Source organism: Meleagris gallopavo, chromosome 5 (assembly GCF_000146605.3).
Source record: "Meleagris gallopavo isolate NT-WF06-2002-E0010 breed Aviagen turkey brand Nicholas breeding stock chromosome 5, Turkey_5.1, whole genome shotgun sequence".
Taxonomy (NCBI): Eukaryota; Metazoa; Chordata; class Aves; order Galliformes; family Phasianidae; genus Meleagris; species Meleagris gallopavo.
Genome location: NC_015015.2, coordinates 23930613 through 23950570, shown reverse-complemented (window position 1 = coordinate 23950570; position 19958 = coordinate 23930613).

Below are 19958 nucleotides of genomic sequence, written 5' to 3'. Positions count from 1 at the left end.
GTTTACATGGACTGTTCTTATTTATCCTTGACTTCTACCTTTTAGGTCATTTCTTTGCACGTCCGGCATTTTTCAATGCTGTCTTGACCAAATTTATATTTATGTCCTTGGTTTGGCTGTCTGAAGCTCCAAGGCCGCCAGCAATGGGAAGGTGAGGTGAGCTCCTGACAGAGGCTTTCTCTAGGCAGGCCTGGGGTCCCTCGGGCAAATTGCTCCTCAGAATGGAGATTTAGGAAGCTGTTGATAGGGGGGGCTTGCGGGGTTGCATGGGAAGGAGTGCAGGGATAAGTGCTGGGTCTGGTGTACCTTCCAGCTGGAGTTGGACATACAGTGCACAAGAAAGTGGCAGAACAGGAGGTGTCTGGAGACAAGGTGATAGCATTTGTTCCACGTGTTGCTAAGGATTTGGGAAGAGAATTGGTCTGGGTATGGTCTTTCATAATCACATTATTTAAGTTCAAGAGGAGATCAGGTCAAGGATTGTTGTCTTCTCTGGGCTGGTCAGGTAAAATACCTCAGTTTGCTGCTTCTTCCTACTCGTGCGCTCTGGATTTATTACCAGTCTCATCACTTACATTCTCCCTTGCCTCTTTTTACCTCAGTTCTTTGACCAGTGGAACAGCTGAAGGACACTTGCATCTCACTTGTGAAAGTGTTATGTGCTGGTGGAATGCCTCCTGTGGTGGTACCAAAGCAATGCGATGTCTTCACAACACCAGGAGTGTTCCATCAGCCTGAAGGTGTGTCAGTTCCGAGCCAGCCTTTGACAAAACACTCAGACACCAGCAGCACCAAACTCTGCTCTGAATTACAGCCACACAGCCTAGGGTGACCTGCTTTAGCTGCAAGCAAGTCTGCTGATAGGTGGAGAAGGATCCCAGTGATAGCACTGGGACGGTAGCAGCAGGAGAGGCTGTATCTTTGGAGAGGCTTCACCAGGCTGCAGTTACCAGGTATATTTGAGTTGCAGTTATGTCTTTCTGCCTTTCCTCTGGCTATCAGAAAGGGTTAAAAAGCCCTGTGATATAGGTCGGCGCTCACACTGAATCTACACACATCATATATATATACATATATATATCAGGTTTTGGAGGGGAGGTTACACATGCCACTGGCCATAACTCAGACTTTTATTATAATCGTGACCATATGGTTAATGGGACTTAATAAACCACCACTGACCTGGACTCTGTGCGCACAAATCTCTTGCTCTCTTTCCTTTTTAACTCGCTTGTCTGGACATACTATGCCAAGCAGCTGCAATTTGCAGATCGAAGGCACCAGTTCCAGTGGCCAGCAGCTAGTTAATTCAGAAAGAATAAAACCCCAAGAAAGCCATGTTGCAGCACAGCCCATGGGAGACAGGAGCTGACCCTCCCAGGGCAGCTGTTCTGTGCATCCTGTGAACACGAGCCTTAGAAGAGACCAGAGAGGGAGCATCAGCCAGACCCTGCTCCAGCACCAAGGCCCTGGGTAAGTGCCAGTGGAAGCCAGGGAATTAAATCCATGCTTCTCACAGTGCAAGTGAAGAGAGTGTTTAACCAAGCGTTTCAAAAAATGCTTTGGCATTTTGTCAGGCACAAAGCTTTTGATTTAATGGAAATTAGAACTGGGGAAAAACTATTAAATCCTATCTAAAGCATTCTCCTGGGGACCTGGTATAAGATTCATCCAGGCCACTCTTCAAGCTAGTCTTAAAATGACCTTAATGATGGGCATGTGACCCCTGCCTATGAAGTTTTTTGACCATACCCATGCTACCATCTTCCCTGCTTTTAACAGTGCTGCACTGTCCCTGCCCCTGGCCAGCCAGATAATGCAAAACCCTCACCAGGCACAGCTAGCTATCTTCTCACTGGTATGCTGATATTGTTGATAGTGCTTTACAAGATCTCCCTATCCCGAAATTTCCTTTAGCTCAGTTTCCTTACTCCCAGGAATGCTGCTGCCAGCTGATTTTACAGGTGGGAGCCCAGGAGGAGAGGCTCCTCGTCTTTCCTAGCAATCCAAACACGTGTCTTGGAGATGAGAGATCTTGAAACCATAGGTAGTGAGGCATGTGGCTGACATGTAGGGCTGAGCTAGAGTAGAGGTTTTGGTTCATTCCTTTGATCCTGAGTTGATACTTAATGTTTTTATTATTTGATTGGTGTTTTTGTGATTACATGCACCTGCCAATAATGATATCCAGGCCCACGTGTAGGTGGGGTGCTGTTGAAATTAAACTCTCTTCCTTCTTTAAAATGACTGTGTAAACACCAATTCCAGCTCCTTGCCTCATGTTTAGAAATGAGGGCTCCTGATACCGTATTACCCTTTCTGAGCTGCATGTAACAGACCTTGGGGGAGGCTGTTCTGTTCTGCTCTTTTTTTTCTTTTTTCTTTTCTTTCTTTCTTTTTTCCTCCCCTTTTAAAAATTATTTTGTTTTTATAAATCATTTTGCATGCTGTTTGGAGAACATCACATCTCTAGTACATTGTATGCTCAAAGCTGTGTTTCTTCTGTCCACAAATAGTTCACATGGCTTCATTTAGGACCCAATCCAAGCACCAGTGGTCACAGCTGGAGACTTTATGATGTCTTTGATGGATTTTGAAGAAGCCTGAGTAGATTTTGGTACATCTTCAATCATGTTGGTAGGTATCAACTGTTACTCATCCCAGAGCTTTGTCTGTCCTGAAATTGGAGGGATTTTTCCTAACCAGTGGCACTCTTGGTACTTGGATATCTAGAGGAAGCACCAGAGAAAAGTGGACAGACAGACTGCATCACGATTCAGAAATAAACCTCATTGAACAAGAGCCAGCTGTATGCCCTGATTGCCAAGAAGACCAAAGGCATCCTGTTTTGTATTAGAAATAGTGCAGCCAGCGGTAGCAGGAAGGTGGTTGTCCCTCTGTAGTTGGCTCTGGTAAGGCTGCACCTCAAGTACTGTGTTCAGTTTTGGACTCCTCACTGCAAGGAAGACACTGAAGCCCTAAAGCATGTTCAGAGAAGGGCAACAAAGCTGGTGAGGGATCTGGAGCACAAGTCTTATGGGGATAGGCTGAGATTGATCAGTCTGTCTGAAAGGAGGTTGTGATGTAGTGGAGATCAGCCTCTTCTCCCAGGTAACAGTTATAAGTTGAGAGGTGATGGCATTAAGTCATGCCAGGGGATATTCAGGTTGGATATTAGGAAAAATTTATTCTCAGAGAGGAGAGGTACTGGATCAGGCTGCTTGGGAGGTGATAGAGTCATTGTTTCTGGTGATTTTCAAGAAACGTGTGGATGTGGCACTGAGAGACATGGTTAGTGGCATGGTGGGGATAAGCTGGATTCAGCCTAGGTGATCTTAGCGGTCTTTTCCAACCATAATTATTCTATGACTGTGAATTGTAAATGGTTATGTCAAAATGTAAGAACCAACGTTCTGTGTGAAGGCTTGGCCTCCAACAGGTGACTTATGAGTGGTGAAACCTTCAATGTCATGAAGAATCTGACACCTGAAGTGAGCCTTCTTGCATACTTCACCCTCAGCTCCTTTCATACAAGGTACCTTTCCCACAGTGATGTCCTCTCCAATGGGAAGTGCCCATCTCTTGGTACATCGGCCCAGTTCCTTCTTTTGCTTGAAAATCCATCTGAGCAGAGTGCAGAAGCACGCAGAGGTCAGGCATAGAATCTCAAGACACAGCCATGCAGTGCAATGCTGAGCAGCCTGCAGCATGCTCCAGGTCTCTGCCCCACACAGGGGAGCAGGAAGGATCCGTGCACCCTGCAGAAGGAACGTGCCCAGAGGAGCAGGAGGCATGTGTTCCTTGCTCCAAAAATGCTGGTAGTGTTTACAAAGTCAGACACGTCAGCACAGCTATAGTCAGTAAAGTGAGTGTAAAATTGGCCTTGTTACTTCCCAGATCTGAGGGATACGAATCAAATACGCACAGATGGTCGGCCACTTTCCATAATGAAACACGTCTTTATTGTCCCGAGGAAGCTGCATTTCACAACATAAGCATTGGGGCTTACTTCTTTTTTTATATATTTTATTTTCTCTGCAAACTGTGGGCAGTTTTGCCCCTTTCCTTAAATCAAAAATCACGGACGATAAAGACGTGTTTCATTACTGAGAGCTGGCCAAGCATCTGTGTGCAATGGACTTCATTTTCTTCTCTAGGTTGTTGGCACAAACATTCCCAGCCTAAGCCAGAGAGGAAACCGGAGCAAATGCAGGGATCTGAGTGCTCCCAAGTTTGGGGAGCACTCGAGCTCTGTGGCTGATTTTTTTCCGGTCTGCGCTCAGCTGCCACATCCCAAACTTTTAAGGATGTGGGGAAGTGCAGACATGAACTGGCATTGCCAGGTGTGAAATATTTGGGTGCCTGCGCTGCCATGGTTCCCAGAAGAAGCACAACCTCACAGGAAGCGGATGCTGTCCTTTGGGGGTGACTAAATTGGCTGCCTTGAATGACCTGCCTAGAAAATGCATCACGCTAGTGAATCCTAGGAGTTTGTTCATTCCTGCCCTCAGTGATGGGATTGCAGCCCCTGCTGCTGCCTGCACGTTTGGATTCATGCCTCTGAAAGGTCTCATGAGTGCTTGTGTGGAAACATCTTCCCAGAAGCTGATCCTGAGCTCCTTTTCACTGCCAAGGATGTGGTGTGACGTTTGGTCTCCATGCCTTGTGCAGCTCTAGGATCCTCCTAGGATCTTACCTGCCCAGTAGAAATGATGCTGTGCCATTCTGATTTATGCTCCTGACAGAATACTTAACAAATATGCTACTTTAAAGCATTACTGTATCCAGCCTGGGAGGAATCCATTCAGAGACACAGTACAAAGCATATGGCTGCAATGACAGCTCTGGGACCAGGATGTATTTGTCTCTGGTGCAATGGGGTTATGCCTGCAAATATATATTTTGTGAAAAGTAGTTGGCTTTGATGATGCTTAAACAGCCAGTTCTCTTTTCAAGGAAGACACAAAGACTAAGAAATAAAAACAGAAGGAGAAAGGGAGAGTGCCCCAAGAAAAAGACAAGTCATTCTTACCACAAGTAAAAGTATGGGGCTTTTGACCAGGCACAAGAATAATTGGATGCATTATTTTAAAAGCTTTCCTATCTGCATAATGTTGCCTGCCTGCTGGTGGGTTCCCAAACACAACAAATGAGCTGTCTGAGAGGAGAGCAGATTGGGATTCTTGAGAGCTGTGGCTCTGATTCTGGCTTTTCTGTCTGTTAACTCATTGCAGGAGTCAGTGCTGAAGTGGGATACGTGCTTTCCCTTCGCACTGCAACACAGATGAACTTGGCAAGGCTGCATGGATTCATGTCTGTGGTTGTGACCACACTGTATCTTATACCAAGGCCAGTCGCTGGGTCTGCAGCCTTAGCATGGCTTAGCTCCTCCTTGCTCAAACCGCAAGTGTTAGTCCTGGCTTTCGTGGTTGTGGTTTCAAAACCTGCCCTGCCCCAGTTCAGAGAGCCAGCTAGCCCCCGTGCCAGTTCCAGACTCCCTCTTCCTGTAATAGGGGAGAGGGATGAGACTTTCCCAGACATTGTGGCAACAGCGCAACAGAACTTCTGCATGAGATCTGTGCCTTTCAGAATCATCAAAATACAACTTCTGATGACAACTTAAAGTATATCAGTGCTTAACCTACATAACTAAAAACAAAGGTAATTGAATCACTGGAAGAATGTAGGTATTGAGCACTTTAAGTGTGCTGTTGAAACGTGCTCTGCTAAATATTGTAAGCGTCTATAAAATACAGCATGTGCCTGTTCAACACTTATATAACTCATCTTGTCTACTTTTTAAACTCCATCTTCTTCTGTCCTTGCCTAAACCCTGGCCCCTTTGAAGGGGCTTGACCATGACAGTTATTCTGGGATTTCCTCCATACAGCATGTTTGGAACAGAAGAAAACTCTGAGAATTCACTGTCTTGTGAATAGCTTTGTTTAAAACCCAAATGATTTCTGGGATAGATTTGAAGAGCAGCTGGTGTTTTGGCTGGGTGTGATGCAGAGCTGAACCTTTGCTCTGGGTCTGGAGGAGTCTGTCCATATCCTGTGACTACATGGGGGAGTAGGCCATCACCTGGGTTGGCAGGTGGCTAGAGTCACCCATGGTTTTGCACAGCTAGTGTATAAGGTTCTGCTGTTGATATTTCTCTGCCAGTGTGGCTTGGGTAGCAACACTGAAGACAACAGCAGTACATCTATGTGATGGTCCTTGAATGGCAGTATAGACTCTGCAGGAGACAAAGTCTAAGCTGGAACCCTGAGGCAACTCTAACCTTGCAGCTAGAGCCAGGAAAACTGCCTTTCTATCACAACAAACAAGTCGTTATGCACTTTTTCAAAATACATATAGCAGTAGATAAGACAGAGAATCCAAATAGGTCCCAAAGGTATTCAGTGTTTTCACATCACCTTCAGTGAAAGAAAAGCCATTTCTGCTGAGGGCAGCTTGCCTTTTCTTTTTTTAGCTTGCAAGCCTTGGCTAGATATAATTGCATGAAATCTTTCATTGTACTTGTGTTTGCAAGATCAAAGACCCTCAAAATGTTAAAGGAATCTCTACAATAATACCTCTTGGATGCTCACTTTAATAAACAGTTGCTTTTAAAATAAACCAAAAAGAAGGAAGGAAAAAAGCAATGAAACCCTCGTCCTAATGGGATAATGTATTTATTTTCTCTCAGTTATTTTCAGCTCTGAAAGACAAATCTGAAAACTCTCTTTCCTGGATCAAGTTTGTCTCATAACGGGTTGCATTTCTCAGCGATACAAGTAGAAATGGCATGTACCAAAGAAGGGATTTTGGACTGCCTTTGAAGTAGGGCAGATGGCAGCAGAATTATGCTGCCACCAGTACAGTGTTCAAGAGGAGCTACGCCAGGCTGAGACACACATTCAACAAGGGCTGTGGTTGCAGCCTCAGTGGGGTCAAAATTTTCCCTCTGGTCCCCAGAAAGATTTGGTGTCAGGTCACTGATGGTTGAGCACTTCTTTCTCAAATAGTTCAAAACTGTTCACTTTGTACACCCTCAGATCTTGCTCCTGTTACTCAGTCCTGCTGGAGGTGAAGAAGTTGCCCTCTCATGTGCCTCTAGCAACCTACACAGTACTGCAGCCCAGCGAGCATGAGAAGCTCCCCATCTGCCAGAGCTTTCTGAGAGAATTGCAAGTGTTCAGAAAACACCCCATGTCTGCAGCATGGCATCATCCATATCCACAGCTTGGTGTTCAAGTTTTTGTTATGGTGATGTCAGAGGGAAAGACTGCTGGAAAAAAATTGTTGATAAACGGTCTCTTCCTAAGCAGACAGAGTGTGCCTGAGTGAATACCATAGAGAAAGTCCTTCTGCCATGGCTAAATTGACAGCAAAACATGCTGAGGGTCAGGCCTTCAGTGGGTGATTCATGACGCAGGGTGTCACATGGATTGAAGATTCTCATCTGAAGGGAATTAGGAGTTTCCAAGGAAGCACAGTCCTTCAGGGCCTCCAGCATTTCCTTGAAGCTTTTGGAGTCTCAGAGCTGCTTCAGACCTGCCTCATTATTCTGTCTCATCACGTGAAATGTCCACCTCAGTTTTGGCAGAAGGTATGGAGGCATCTCATTCAGGTAAGATAAGCATCACCTGTGAACATGGAGCATAGGACTGGCTGCTTCCCTTGTGAGATCTGGCCCTGTGGGACTGCCTGGAGACAGGGCTGGAGGGCTCCCTTGCCCTTGTCTGCCTCCTTCTGAAACCTCTCCCTCTGCCCCTCCTTCCTTTTCACCACCAAACACTTCTCTCCCAGCTAGGTGTTTTCTGATGCTTTGCATTAAGTTCACAATGTAAAATTGGAAAGTACAGAGCCAGTACAAGATACAGTTAAAGTTGTGTGTGTGTGTGCATGTCTGTGTATGTGAGCGTTTAATGCAAGGCTTTGCAAAACTATCAAGCACTCTTTAAAGTGCCGTAAAATTTAATGCTCAATAGGGAAGCCTAAACAAATGAAGCTGCACTATAAAATGTTTAGTGTTTCTATTGCTTTCACTTTGAACATGAAGACTTACTGCAATATACAAAGAGGGACCTCTCTGTCCCTTTCCATTTCTCCCTGTGCCTCTTCTATATTTTCTGATTTGCAAAGAATTTATGGATTTTATAAGGGAGTATCTTCAGCTCCCTGTGCTCTTAGTTCCAAAAAACGTGTCTGTCTGTCACTGAAAAGGTCTGCATGTTCTCTTTTCCCTGGGAAATGGGAAAAGGAGTTTAGAAAAGGAGCACTATTCTTTCATCTACACCAAAATTCACTGTAATTAATTATTTTACTGTATATAGTGGCTTCCAGAGCAGCCTGGTACTGCTCATATTCTTGACCTGCTGTGTTTTTTTCTGCTTTTCTTGTGACTTCAAACACAGAGCTCAAAGTGTAATCAGTGGAGATCCAAAGCATGCTCAGTGATACAGGCAGTGGGGTCACTTTTTACCTGTCTAGTGAAAACAACGAAGAGAAAACCTTTTTATTTTTGTCAGTGAACTCAACCATGGTGTGATTTCAGGTTTAGGCAGTTCAGTGAATCATTTGCTTTCATAGGCAATAAGGTTAGGCATCACCTGCAGCACCCTCACTGAGCAGCGATGGCCATCCACTGTCTTTATCTGCACCGTTCTTCCATGGTGACATTGTTCACCTTCAGTATGAAGCTTTCAGTTCTTCCATGGTTTGTGATGTTTGCTTTCTCAGGACAGAGGAGCAAGGCTCAGCTTGGCAGGGAAGCAAACAACACACTTCTAGGTGGCACAGTTGTTTTTCCACTAATAGGTGATAGGGACAAATAAGAGGCAGCAAAGACTGCATGCTATTTTTGTCTCTTCTGGACCAAGGCACAATACCACATGTCTGCATGCTTTCATTTTTGTCCGTGCTGTCATCCCTTTGGAGAAAAAATATAGCCAGATAGATAGTCTTTTTTCAAGTGAAAGGTTTCAGATTACCCCAGATATTTAATGGCTCCTCTTTTTTTAGGCTTCGGAGAAGCCACAGTTCATGGTCTTTCCTATGATTTCACCTGTGTGTTTGAATCTCACCAAGAGAACATTACATATTCTTACAGATGATAGCCTTTCCTCCTGAGTGGAACCCAGTAAACTGGAGTTTAAATCTCCCATACTTGAACACAAATGGAAGAAACTTGTCTGTACTCTAGTTAGCCTTCCATCTGCCTTGGGGCCTGAACTTAGCTGCAGGTTTCAGCATGGGAAGAGGCACAAAGTTCCCATGTGCACATCTGGAATTAAGAGCTGAAAATTGGGCTCGGTGCTGATAACGCTTTATTGACAGGAGATGAAAGTCTTGATTCCAATAACTTTCCGAGCTCCAGTTCCCACTGCTTTACGAGGTGTTACACACTTTGGTACCTTTGAGAGAGAGTTTGCTTCCCCTCCTTCTCTCCCACATCTTTATTGCTTCTGTTCCACAGACTCAAGTCATTAAAGTCTGAAACGCTTCAGACCAGGAGGGTACAGAAACCTCCTTTTCCTGAGCTTCAGGGAGGAGATGTCAGCATCTAGGTTATCTGTATGGGTGGACATGAATCAGCCCAAAACTAGAAACTCCCACAGTACCCAAAAAGAGCACATAGAACATGAGTGGGGGCTAAAACCAAAGAGAAGGAGGGCAAGGAAAATTAAGTACTGCAAGGGACGTGCTTTCACTCTCATTCCTCCCTCCCACAGGTTGCTGCAATAGCAGCACAGTGGATGAGGCAGAGCTCTTATGACCATGACCTGACCCAGAATCAGGGATCTCAGAAGGCTCCAAAATCAGGGGAACACAAGTTGCTTCCTTTGTTCCTATCTTGCAAAGCTCACACTGTATGTATCTACTGGACTTTAGAAAGCTGGGACAGTACCTGCATTCCTATTTCCCTCAGTGATTACATGAGTAACCATCCTCTGTGCTCTAGACATGAGTTGAGGAGTTTCCTCCTGCTTCTCTTGGGCTATCTGGCCATTCAATTCTCTCTCCCATTATCTGAGAATGAGCCCTAATAAGAGTCAGCTGCTGTTAGGAACTCTGGTCTCTAAATCAGTTCTGCATTAACAGCAAAGGATGTGTGAAGGGAAAGTCAGAGGCTGCAGGCCGTTATAATTACAACTGTCAAAACACAATGTTGCTTGGATTGGGAAATATTTTATAAGGTGATTTTTTTTTGTGCAGAAAATGTGTGCTTGCCTGAAGGACAGCTTCTGAGTTTGTAAGTTTTAATTTCTTCCTTATATTCATTTATTTTCTGACAGATACTCTCTGTCTTGAAAATTATTTCCTGTGATTTCCTGGGTACTTTCAAATTTTCTTCAGAAAAGACAATGCCTGAAAAATGAAGTTAAGGATTTTCACCCTGAAATAATATATTTTATCTGAGAAGAAATGAGAAATAGGAATTTTAGCCAGTTAGCATAACTCTTCATTCCTAAAAGCCAATGTCTTCAGTTATTCATCATCACATAATTCTGTATGGGTGCTGTGGGAGTTGTAGTATTAGACCAGCATCTCCTCTGCACATTTTAGCAGCAGCACAAAGAACTCTTTGGCATCCCCCATGAAGTACAGCAATGACACAAATATGGAACGTTTCATAACATAAAATTGAAACACTTTCTATTTTAAAAATAGTTCAGATGAAACTAGCAGTTTCAACATTAAAACCAAGCAACGGAAAACCCCACACACTTTCAGATCTGCTGTAACAGCAGCTCTCTGAGTACACTGTCAGGACTCCTGTCCTAACTGCAGGAAGCTTCCTTGGTATTTATTACAACACCAGGGTTACTGCTAGTGTTAACTAACAGCTGTCACTAGTGATGGGTAAGCTGGCAGCCAGAAGCCTTATCTTAATCATTTGCTGCCTCTTGCTCACCTCCCTTTTCTGGTTTGACTCTGAGCTGAGATTGGCTGCCTAGGGAGGAGCTGGAACTGAAGCCATGGGGTTTACCTGGGCTTCCCCCACTGCTGAGCACCTCATCCCATGTTTATACTTGGCCACAGCACATCTGAAGCCTGTGGAGAAGGAGGTGACTAAAAGTGGCACAAACAGCCAGCTTCCTATGTGAGTTCATAAATGTGTGACTTCCAGCAGGTGCTGGGATGCTGCTCATCTATAGCCCTCCCTTGCTTGGTCTGAAGATCCTTTTTCCTTTGGCAATTATTCCTTTCTGAAAGGGAGTACCAAGGCTTCAGAAAGCTCAGCATCCTCTCGGACCTCGCACCACCCACCCCTCAGCAGTTGACAGCTGCTCTTGCCCTCCACAAAGGACTGTGTCCTTTGGGAAGCACTGCCACACACACCAGGCCCTTAGGGAAGGCTTCTTAAAAGGTGCAGGGTTGCCTGTCAGCTGACACAGTCCTGATGCATTTGGGACATGCACACCAGCTCTATGGACTGCTTTTCCTTACACTTTCTGCAAGAGGTGATTAGCTTTGACTTGCAACAGATATCACAGAGAGATACAAAATCTAAACAGATCTTGTGTGTTCATTGCAAAAGATCCCCAGAGAGCCTGAGAGTGGAGTCTTTCACAGCCTTCACAGCTTTTATTTTAAGTTTTATATGAGCTTTGTGCTCTTTTCTGGACCTGAGCTGTCTCTGGTCTGTCAGCCACATGGTACAGATGTCTGCATTCATTTGCTGCCAGCATTCTCCCAGGCTTTATTCTGCAAACCTCATCTCCTTGTCCGAGCCTTCATGAGTTAAGGATCCCTTTGAGACAACATGATTATTTTCTTCTGCCTGCGATGTATTCCTTGGCATCTTTTCTGGTTGTGACCATGGGCAGATATCGGTGTCTGACCTGGTTCATCCAGAGGAGAGGACATCACGTGTAGTATCAGCCTTTTCATCAGGAGAGGTGTAACTTTGAACTTCTCATCTCATGGAAAGTTCTACTGTTTCATTTCTGTTCTAAATGACTTCTAATTTGAAACGAGAAAACTACCAACAAGGAAAACCAGAAATGAGATTGCATGTAGACTAGTAAGGCATGTGTGTGTATCGAGCTGGGGTCCCCAGCTTCTCATTAGGTGAGCCAGCTACAGCCCCTGTTGAGAAATACTCTGTCCTCAGCTGCCTTTGGAGAAAGCTGAAGGAGACTGGACAAGGCCTACAAAACAGTCATCGCTAGGGCTACTCACCTACTCTTCTGATGTAGGAATGCAAGGGAATGTGCGTGCTGCACCTCTGCTGCCTGCTCCGCTTTGACAGACGGGAAACACCCCGAAGCAAAATTAAGAGGAGCCCTGTTTATTTTGGGACTGCAGATTAATGTCAAACATGAAGGGAGACAATTATTTCCATTGTGGAAAATGTGGCATTAGCGAACGAGTAGTTCTCTCAGCCTCAGCTTTGTGTTTTTCTTTTCTCTAAGGAAGGTTTTCCTTTTTTTTTCTTTTTTTTGAAGAACAGGCTTGAATTAAATGGGTAGAGAAGCATTTAAATACAAATATTTGTAAACTCAGTGGTTTTCCTGAACAAAGCAGATCCAGATGACAGACAGTCTGTTGGCTGTGGTATGCCAGTGCCTGTCACACAGCGGTCCCTTTGTTTGGTACTGGGTGGGAGGACAGCCCTGTGTCATGCAGCAGGAGGGAGAGGACAGTGACTTCTAGGTCATTGGAACCAAACTAAGCACCAGGTCATTGGGCAGGTAGGTCCTCAGAACCTTATGGGGTGGGGAACATGGAAACAGGCAGCTTCAGAGGGAACTTTAGCTCCTGCAGGTGTGAGGAAGTGTCCATCAAGCCATCAGAGCAGAGCAGGAATTCTGCAAAATCTTTTTCTGTCTAGCATAAAGCTTGTTGGGCAGATCCTGAACCTTCAGGAGAATGTGGCAAAAGCTTAGTTCGAAGGAGTTTCTCATGCCTAAGAAGGGCCAAAATGGAGGTGTGTGCTCAAAGGACAGCCAGCAGCTACGGCTGTCCTTGAGCCACTGGTGATCCAGGCTCAAAGCCTTTGCTCAGAGTGGTCTGAATCATGGAACCATAGAATTGTAGGACGGCTTAGGTTGAAAGGGACGTTAAAGATCATCCATTTCCAACCTCCTGCCATGGGCACGGCTGCCGGCTGTCAGATCAGGCTGCCCAGGGCCCCATCCAACTTGGCCTTGAACACCTCCAGGGACTGGCCATACACAATAATTCTCCAGATTTTGGACCTGGTTAAATTGGGAATTACATTTTTGTTGTTTTGCACTGAAAAGTTCAGAAGGAACTGAAATCTATCCTGAAGAAAAACAGAAGAAAAACCTTGGAAGCACAGAATGGAAAACACACTTCTTGCCCACGAGGATGAATTCTTCCCCCAGGCACATCAGCCTCTTCTGGCTGTGCCAGTCCCATGCCCTCACTCCCCAGTGTGGTCACTGAACACTCCATCTCCAAGGCAGCTCACCTCTAGTGGCTGCAGAGCTGCCAACTGGCAGGAGGGTGCCAGTGCCGGCTGTGCTAGCTGTTATTTTTACTTCTTAATAATGCCCTGAGGCTTCTGTTACTTTCCATTGTTCATTTCTTGGGGAAACTACACTGCCAAGGTCTGTTCACTTGTTCTGGCTTTTTCTGCAAAGGCCTGAAATGCCTTTATTTTTTCTATTTGTTCTCAGAAATAAAACTTCTCTGTAAATGGCACGTACCAGCTTTCCACCCTCTCTGTGTCTTAACCACAAATGTCTGCCTCCTGACAGCTTCTCCCCTGCTAGCTTGGTTCTCCTGCAGCGGCTGCCTGTGCTCCCCCAGTCTGTCTGCATGGACACAGCGGGATGTGAGAAGAAACAAAATTTTCAGTAGAGAATATCCACATGGAGCATCCTCCTAGGTCATTGGGATGGGATCCCCATCCTTGGGGAGCTGTCCTGGATCATCTCCCTCGATCTCTGTGAGACACATCCTCCATTAAACCATCATGTTACTGAAGGACCATTGATGTATCTGATTAGTGAGGGAGCTCTGAAGAAACCCATCTGTCTTAGCATTTGAATGAGTATTTATCGCTTTCATGGGTTTCTTTTGTCCAAAGGAATCGTTTTCTCTGATGTGAAGCAATGAGAGATCTGGTCTCCTTAGGGGTTTCAGCAGGAAGCTCTGAGCCTCCCTGAGCCTCGTTTTAATCTCCTATTGTCATAAATCAGGAATAACCTCAAGAAAGCAAAATAAAGCTTGTGAAAATCGATGTACAGGACCCGGGGCCTCTGATCTCCACCAGCACTGGAAATGAGCTCAGCCCCTGAATGTTTTCTCTCTTTGTATGTGAATCTATCGATCTCTGGAGATGCTCAGACATGGCTCTCGCATGCTGAGCACAGACAGCATCCAGGCTTTGAGAGTAGGTCCTCACATGATTTTACTGACCAGGTAAAAGGAGAAGATATGAGGACTCGTGTGGAAGCTCTTTTCTTGTGGAAAGCTCAGGCCAAACCAATAGAAACAAGAAATTCCACTGTGCAGAAAGAATTTTGAACCTACTATCATTCTGATAAGGGTCAGGCAACACACTTGTTACTTGCTTCAATTACAATGATGGATATGGGGCAGATTCAGAAGAGAAATTGAAAGAGTGCTTGAGTGGCATCAGAGCAGAATACTTTTACACTGTGTGTGACCATAGGAGTCCCAGGAAGAACTATTTTGACCTTTGTTCTTCCTAAATGTCAGACATAGTTAGGAAAAGTGATTTAGTGATATCTTCTCATTCAAAATTGTTAAAAGCTGCAGTCCTTTTCTATTTCAGATAAACAGACGGATTTTGCTTAAAACCTATGCTTAAATGGAGTGCCAGGATAAGAAAATATTTTAAGAGTTTGCTGATGCTCAAATTTAAGATTGAATAGAATTACAGCAATCTGACTCACAACACTTCATTTTCTGATTAGTTTCCCTTCAACAATTAGTTTGTCCCAGACAGAACATTCAACTCACTTCTACAACGTGGAGAGATGCTGAGATTTCAGGCTATGCAGGAAATACCTATTAATGCCATTCCTTCTTGCCATTCCCATGCTTTCACATCAAGGTTTGGCATGAGATCAGCTTTAGGAGTGAAACACTGTCTGTGAAAGTTTTATGTTCTTCCAGTGATGTCTGAGCACCTTATTGTTTTTATTAGAGCTCAAGAGATACACAGAGAAGTGACCTTTCTGCTTTCATAACTTGTATAAATAAAGGCTTTTGCAAACTGCTTTTGGCAGCTCTGAATGATGGAAAGCTGAGATTCCACTCTGTGAGAAATTTTCACGTTCAAAACTGAGATGTCACTCTGAGTGGAAGTGAAAAGGCAGTCTTCATGAATTTCCCTTGGAACAAAATGCTGAAACGTTTCAATTCATGGCTGTCAATGCCTCCCATTCTGATCTGTGGGATTGCTCAGTTTTTGCAGCATCTAAACGTGACGTTGCATGTTAAATGTGACATCTGGCATACCCAGGAATATTTCTTATAATTTGAAAATCACAGTGAAAATTAAGCACTCAACATGCTTTTGAAAATACTGTTATTGAAAGGATGTAATAAAAGCAAAATGGCGTATTTGGGAAATTTCTTCTCAAAAACAAGGAAATCTCACTTTCCGACAGAACAGTTTATTTTCAGCCACGGGGGCTCTCTGAAGCAGCACAAAGCTTTCCCTGCCCCATGCTTTACCCTGCTGACACCGAAATTTGACAACATCTACTGATGTCCATCTCAGGTGTGTATAAACCACCTGGCTTGAAGCCTTCCCTCCAGATTCCCTCGCAGCACCCTGGTGAGTGTGCAGGCTGAGCACCTTCCAGCAGGGAGCAGCTGTGCTGGTCAGCCTGGCTTTCCCCTGTTTCACACCAGTGGTGCGAGGTGAAGCCACCCACTGCCAGGAGAGCCCTGGGTCCATGACCTCCTGCCCCAGGGGACCAGCTTATCTACACTCCATCTCACTCTGAGCGGGTCTCATCTCTTTTGAGATGGCTGTTAACAATTTGTTCCTCTCTGATTCCTCATTCCTCCCCCTCCCTGCTCATTGTGCACGCATCAAGAAGCTGCGATAGGCATGTTGGAGTAAGACAAATGAACAAAGACATTCCCCCTATGTTTCCCACTGGATAAATCACAGATGGGCCCAAATCAACTCCCCTGGATCCAATGTGTCATTATGTGCCACTATTTCTTTCCAAGAGGAAGGATGAATATAGCTTTAAATGATTAGCTGCCTTATGTATTACCATGTCTCAGAGCAACAGGGGGTAACATGGGCAAATAACTACATAGACAAGGAAGTACATGAGGGCTGAGCATTTGGGGCTCTCTAACTACTGTGGTTTCTTTATAAAGAGCAATAAAGATGGTTTTAATGTATTGTATATGGTGCAACAGATGCAGGATGCCTCTGGCAAAACTCCTCTGGTCCAAAGTTGACTGAAGACAGTTTGATGATTTGCAGGGAGCTACAAATCCCAGAATGGGAATTGTACATACCTGTCAGCTGGTAATCAAAGCTCAAACTGGCCTTGAGAAAGCCTAATTAGTACTGACATCAACATAATTATGTGTACTAGGGAACAGTCGGCAACTGCAGTTTGGTGCCTCTATACTGTTCTCTCCCATTTCAGTCTCATCCCCACTAAATGTTGGGGTCTGCTCCTTATTGCATGTATCCTGCACCTCCACAGCTGCGGGTCGGACTGAATGCCTCTCCAGGCTCAGCAGGAGCAGATTGTGTTGTGTTTTCTCTCTCCTCTGGCTGCCAAACATGACCACAACATCTCCAAGGTCGCAATGACATTGATAAATGCAGGGCAAGAGCAAGCTCAAGGGATAACAAAACACGTTCTGGTAAGACCCACAGAGCACATGGAGAGCAAAGCAAGAGGCTGCAGCCTGTCATCTCCCAGAAACACAGCAATGCTTCAACCCCAGAAGGCTTATATCAATTAGGAATAGATTTAGGCTGAGCCTTCAAATCCAAACTGCAACATGGAGCCCCTGCTCCTTTCCTTTCTGTAGTGGGAGCCGCAGGCACAGCTTTCTTTATAGTGACATCAGTACTCAAACCTGTATTGCATTCTGTGATGACTGTGATGCTTGCCTTCATAAATCAACTCATTCATTTGATTTAATATTCCATTTGAAGTCCCATCCATAGGTTTTCTTGGCTTATTTTATTCTGTGCTGCCTCTGCCAATTCCCAAATATAATCCAGCTACAAAAGCCTTTTTGAACTCCTGTAACTGATCCACTAGAAACAAATTTTGCATAGAAGCCTGGAGACCAAGCAGACTGCTGGGGGGAAGCAGGAGACTGACTGCATGCTGCTAACAGGGAAATTCCATGGAATTTTCTACTTGGGACTGAGATGAGCCCACATCTTGCTCATCCTGGCCCATAGCTGGATCCAAAGCCAAGTTTCTCCATAGATGTGCAGTTATGTCAGCCTGTAGGCTTCAAGTCAGCGCATTAGAGAATGCTGCAGTGTCCAGATGTGGACCAGGCTGCAAAGATTCCCCGCAGTTCTGGGTGATGAAACTTTACCCACCTCCAGCATGTCTTCCCTATGCCCAGCCTCATTTATCAGAGACTGAAACCACCAGGAGCTCAGCCTGACACCTCCAGCTGCAACAAAAAGAAGAGGAAGTGAATATTTTCTGCCTTTTTTTTTTTTTTTTAATAACTGTAGAATGGCAAGCATGATGCTTGCAGTGGCTTGGCTGAAGATAATAGGTCTGTCAATATAGAAACACATGTTTCAGGCTGATGAGTGTAATGTATGCCAACCTGAGGATGGCTGAATGTGTCTGAGCATGGCTGTGCCAGCACATGAACTTTCAAGGACACTTAGCGGGAACTTGGTGGGGATCCGGGACTGACACAGGTGAGACTGGGCAGAAGAAGCAGCTGCACTCCTGGACTGTATCTGTAGGTACAGCCAACAGGATGCTCATGGGATGAAGACTGAAGAAGGGAGTTGAGCTCTGAGCAGTAGGAGCTCCTCCAAATTCACTATTATTTGAAGACCGAATTCTAAACTATTTTTAGAAGTTTCCCAAAACAAGAAGTCAAAACATGATGGAAAGCTGAGCTTGTTTTAAAAGACGATGCAACCAGAATTTATTTTCTTTCTAAAGAGAGAGGTAAATAAGTGGGGGTAATCTCAATGGTCATCTGGCCAGGAGTGACTAGACTTCCACAGGCTCCTTTTGAAGATGTCCGCTTGCATGGAAACCACAACAGCCCTTTTGGTGCCAAGAGGGCATGCCTCCAGAAGCAGCTTCCAGACTAGAGGCAACATTGTCTCCAGGGCTCCCATTGTTCCACAAAAATGGAAGCTGGCCTGGGCTGAGAGTGACATGGGATCTAGGACAATGCAGTGAGGTTGGTCGCAGTATCCCATGCTGGTTTGCTTCCTCCTGCTCCTGCAATTCAAAGTCCCCAGCAGTCCTCCTGTCAGTGAGGCATTGCTGCCAGCCACAAGACACAGCCCCATGTGTAAATGGTCCTACAGCATGGTGTGAGCCCTACAATGGCCTGGGAACCTGACTCACAGGGGACTTTCTTCTTGAAAGGAAGTACGTCTAGCGAGTCTGGAAATTACAACTGTCAGATGTCACCCCTGAAACCACCAAGGTCAGTCTTAGAGCATCTCACTTCTCTCCTCTCTAAACCAGACTAAAACAAGAGCAAATAATACTTTAGAATTCAGTCTTCAAATAATAGTGAATTTGGAGGAGTTCCTACTGCACAGAGCACAGTTCCTTCCTCCACTCTTCATTTCATGAGCATCCCATTGATTGTGTCTACAGATAAAATCCACCTTTTGGTGTATTAACCTAACGTCACTAATGGCTAGGACTGAGTTCTGAACCATTGAAGCCAACAGTTCATGATGCGTTTACTGGTGCTCTGTGGAGGTTGTGTTGGTACTCCCTCAGCCATACCTCTTACATTGGATATTAGGAAAAACTTCTCCAAAACAGTGGTCAGACAATGGAATGGGCTGCCCAGGGAGGTGGTGGAGTCATCATCCCTGGAAGTGTTCAAAAAACATGTAAATGTGGTACTTAAGGACATGATTTGGTTGGCAATATTGGTGGTAGCTGGGTGGTTTTACTAGATGATCTTAGAGGTCTTTTTCAACATTAACAATTCTATGATTCTGTGAGTCTAATTTTTCCCATGTAACAGCTTGCATGAAAAACAGCTCTAAAGAGAGTAAACCTTATTCTTGTGTTGGCTTGCCAAGGGAAGGACTGGAGGAAAGTGACAGAGAAGGAAGATGTGCAGTGAGGAATGGAAAGAAGCATGAGGTGCTATATTGAGATCTCATGCAAACAAGGGAAATGCTTGTAAAATCCCGAATTAGAGAAATCTTGCTAAATTTACTGGAATGCAGAAAAAAAAAGTTGCATCCGTTGCTGTGTCTTGCCAACTGTAACCTTGCCAGTGCCATTTTTAGACTGGAGGCAGGAAGTCACATATAGACTCACTTTTTTTCTTTTTTTTCCAAATCAGACTTCAGAAAAAAAATATGGCTTTTTGTAGTGGAAATTAATTTTCTGCACTTATAAGGCACACGTAAATCAGCTCAACACACACTCAAGCTTGATCCAGAAGGACGTGGTCTCATGGTGGTTTTTCATCCAAACCACTTGTTCATATATGTGGCTCAACTGCCAACATTTGCACAGCCTTTGATGGACAGTGAAAGGGAACAGTGGTGAACAAGGCTTGTGATCTCTTTGCCTTCTGTTCATAGAGGCAACCCATGCATTCCTGACATGGCTGAGGCTGAATCTAATGTGGCCATGCATGGGAGAGTGCCTGAAGCTGCAGGCTTTCAGCTTCCTTCCTTACCCTGGAGGCATCTCTCCAAGACCAGTCTAGCAACAGCCAATGGCTTCAGAAACTACATTCATTTCTTTCTCCCTCCTCTGATTTTCCCCCTATTTCTGTTTCTGTCCTGC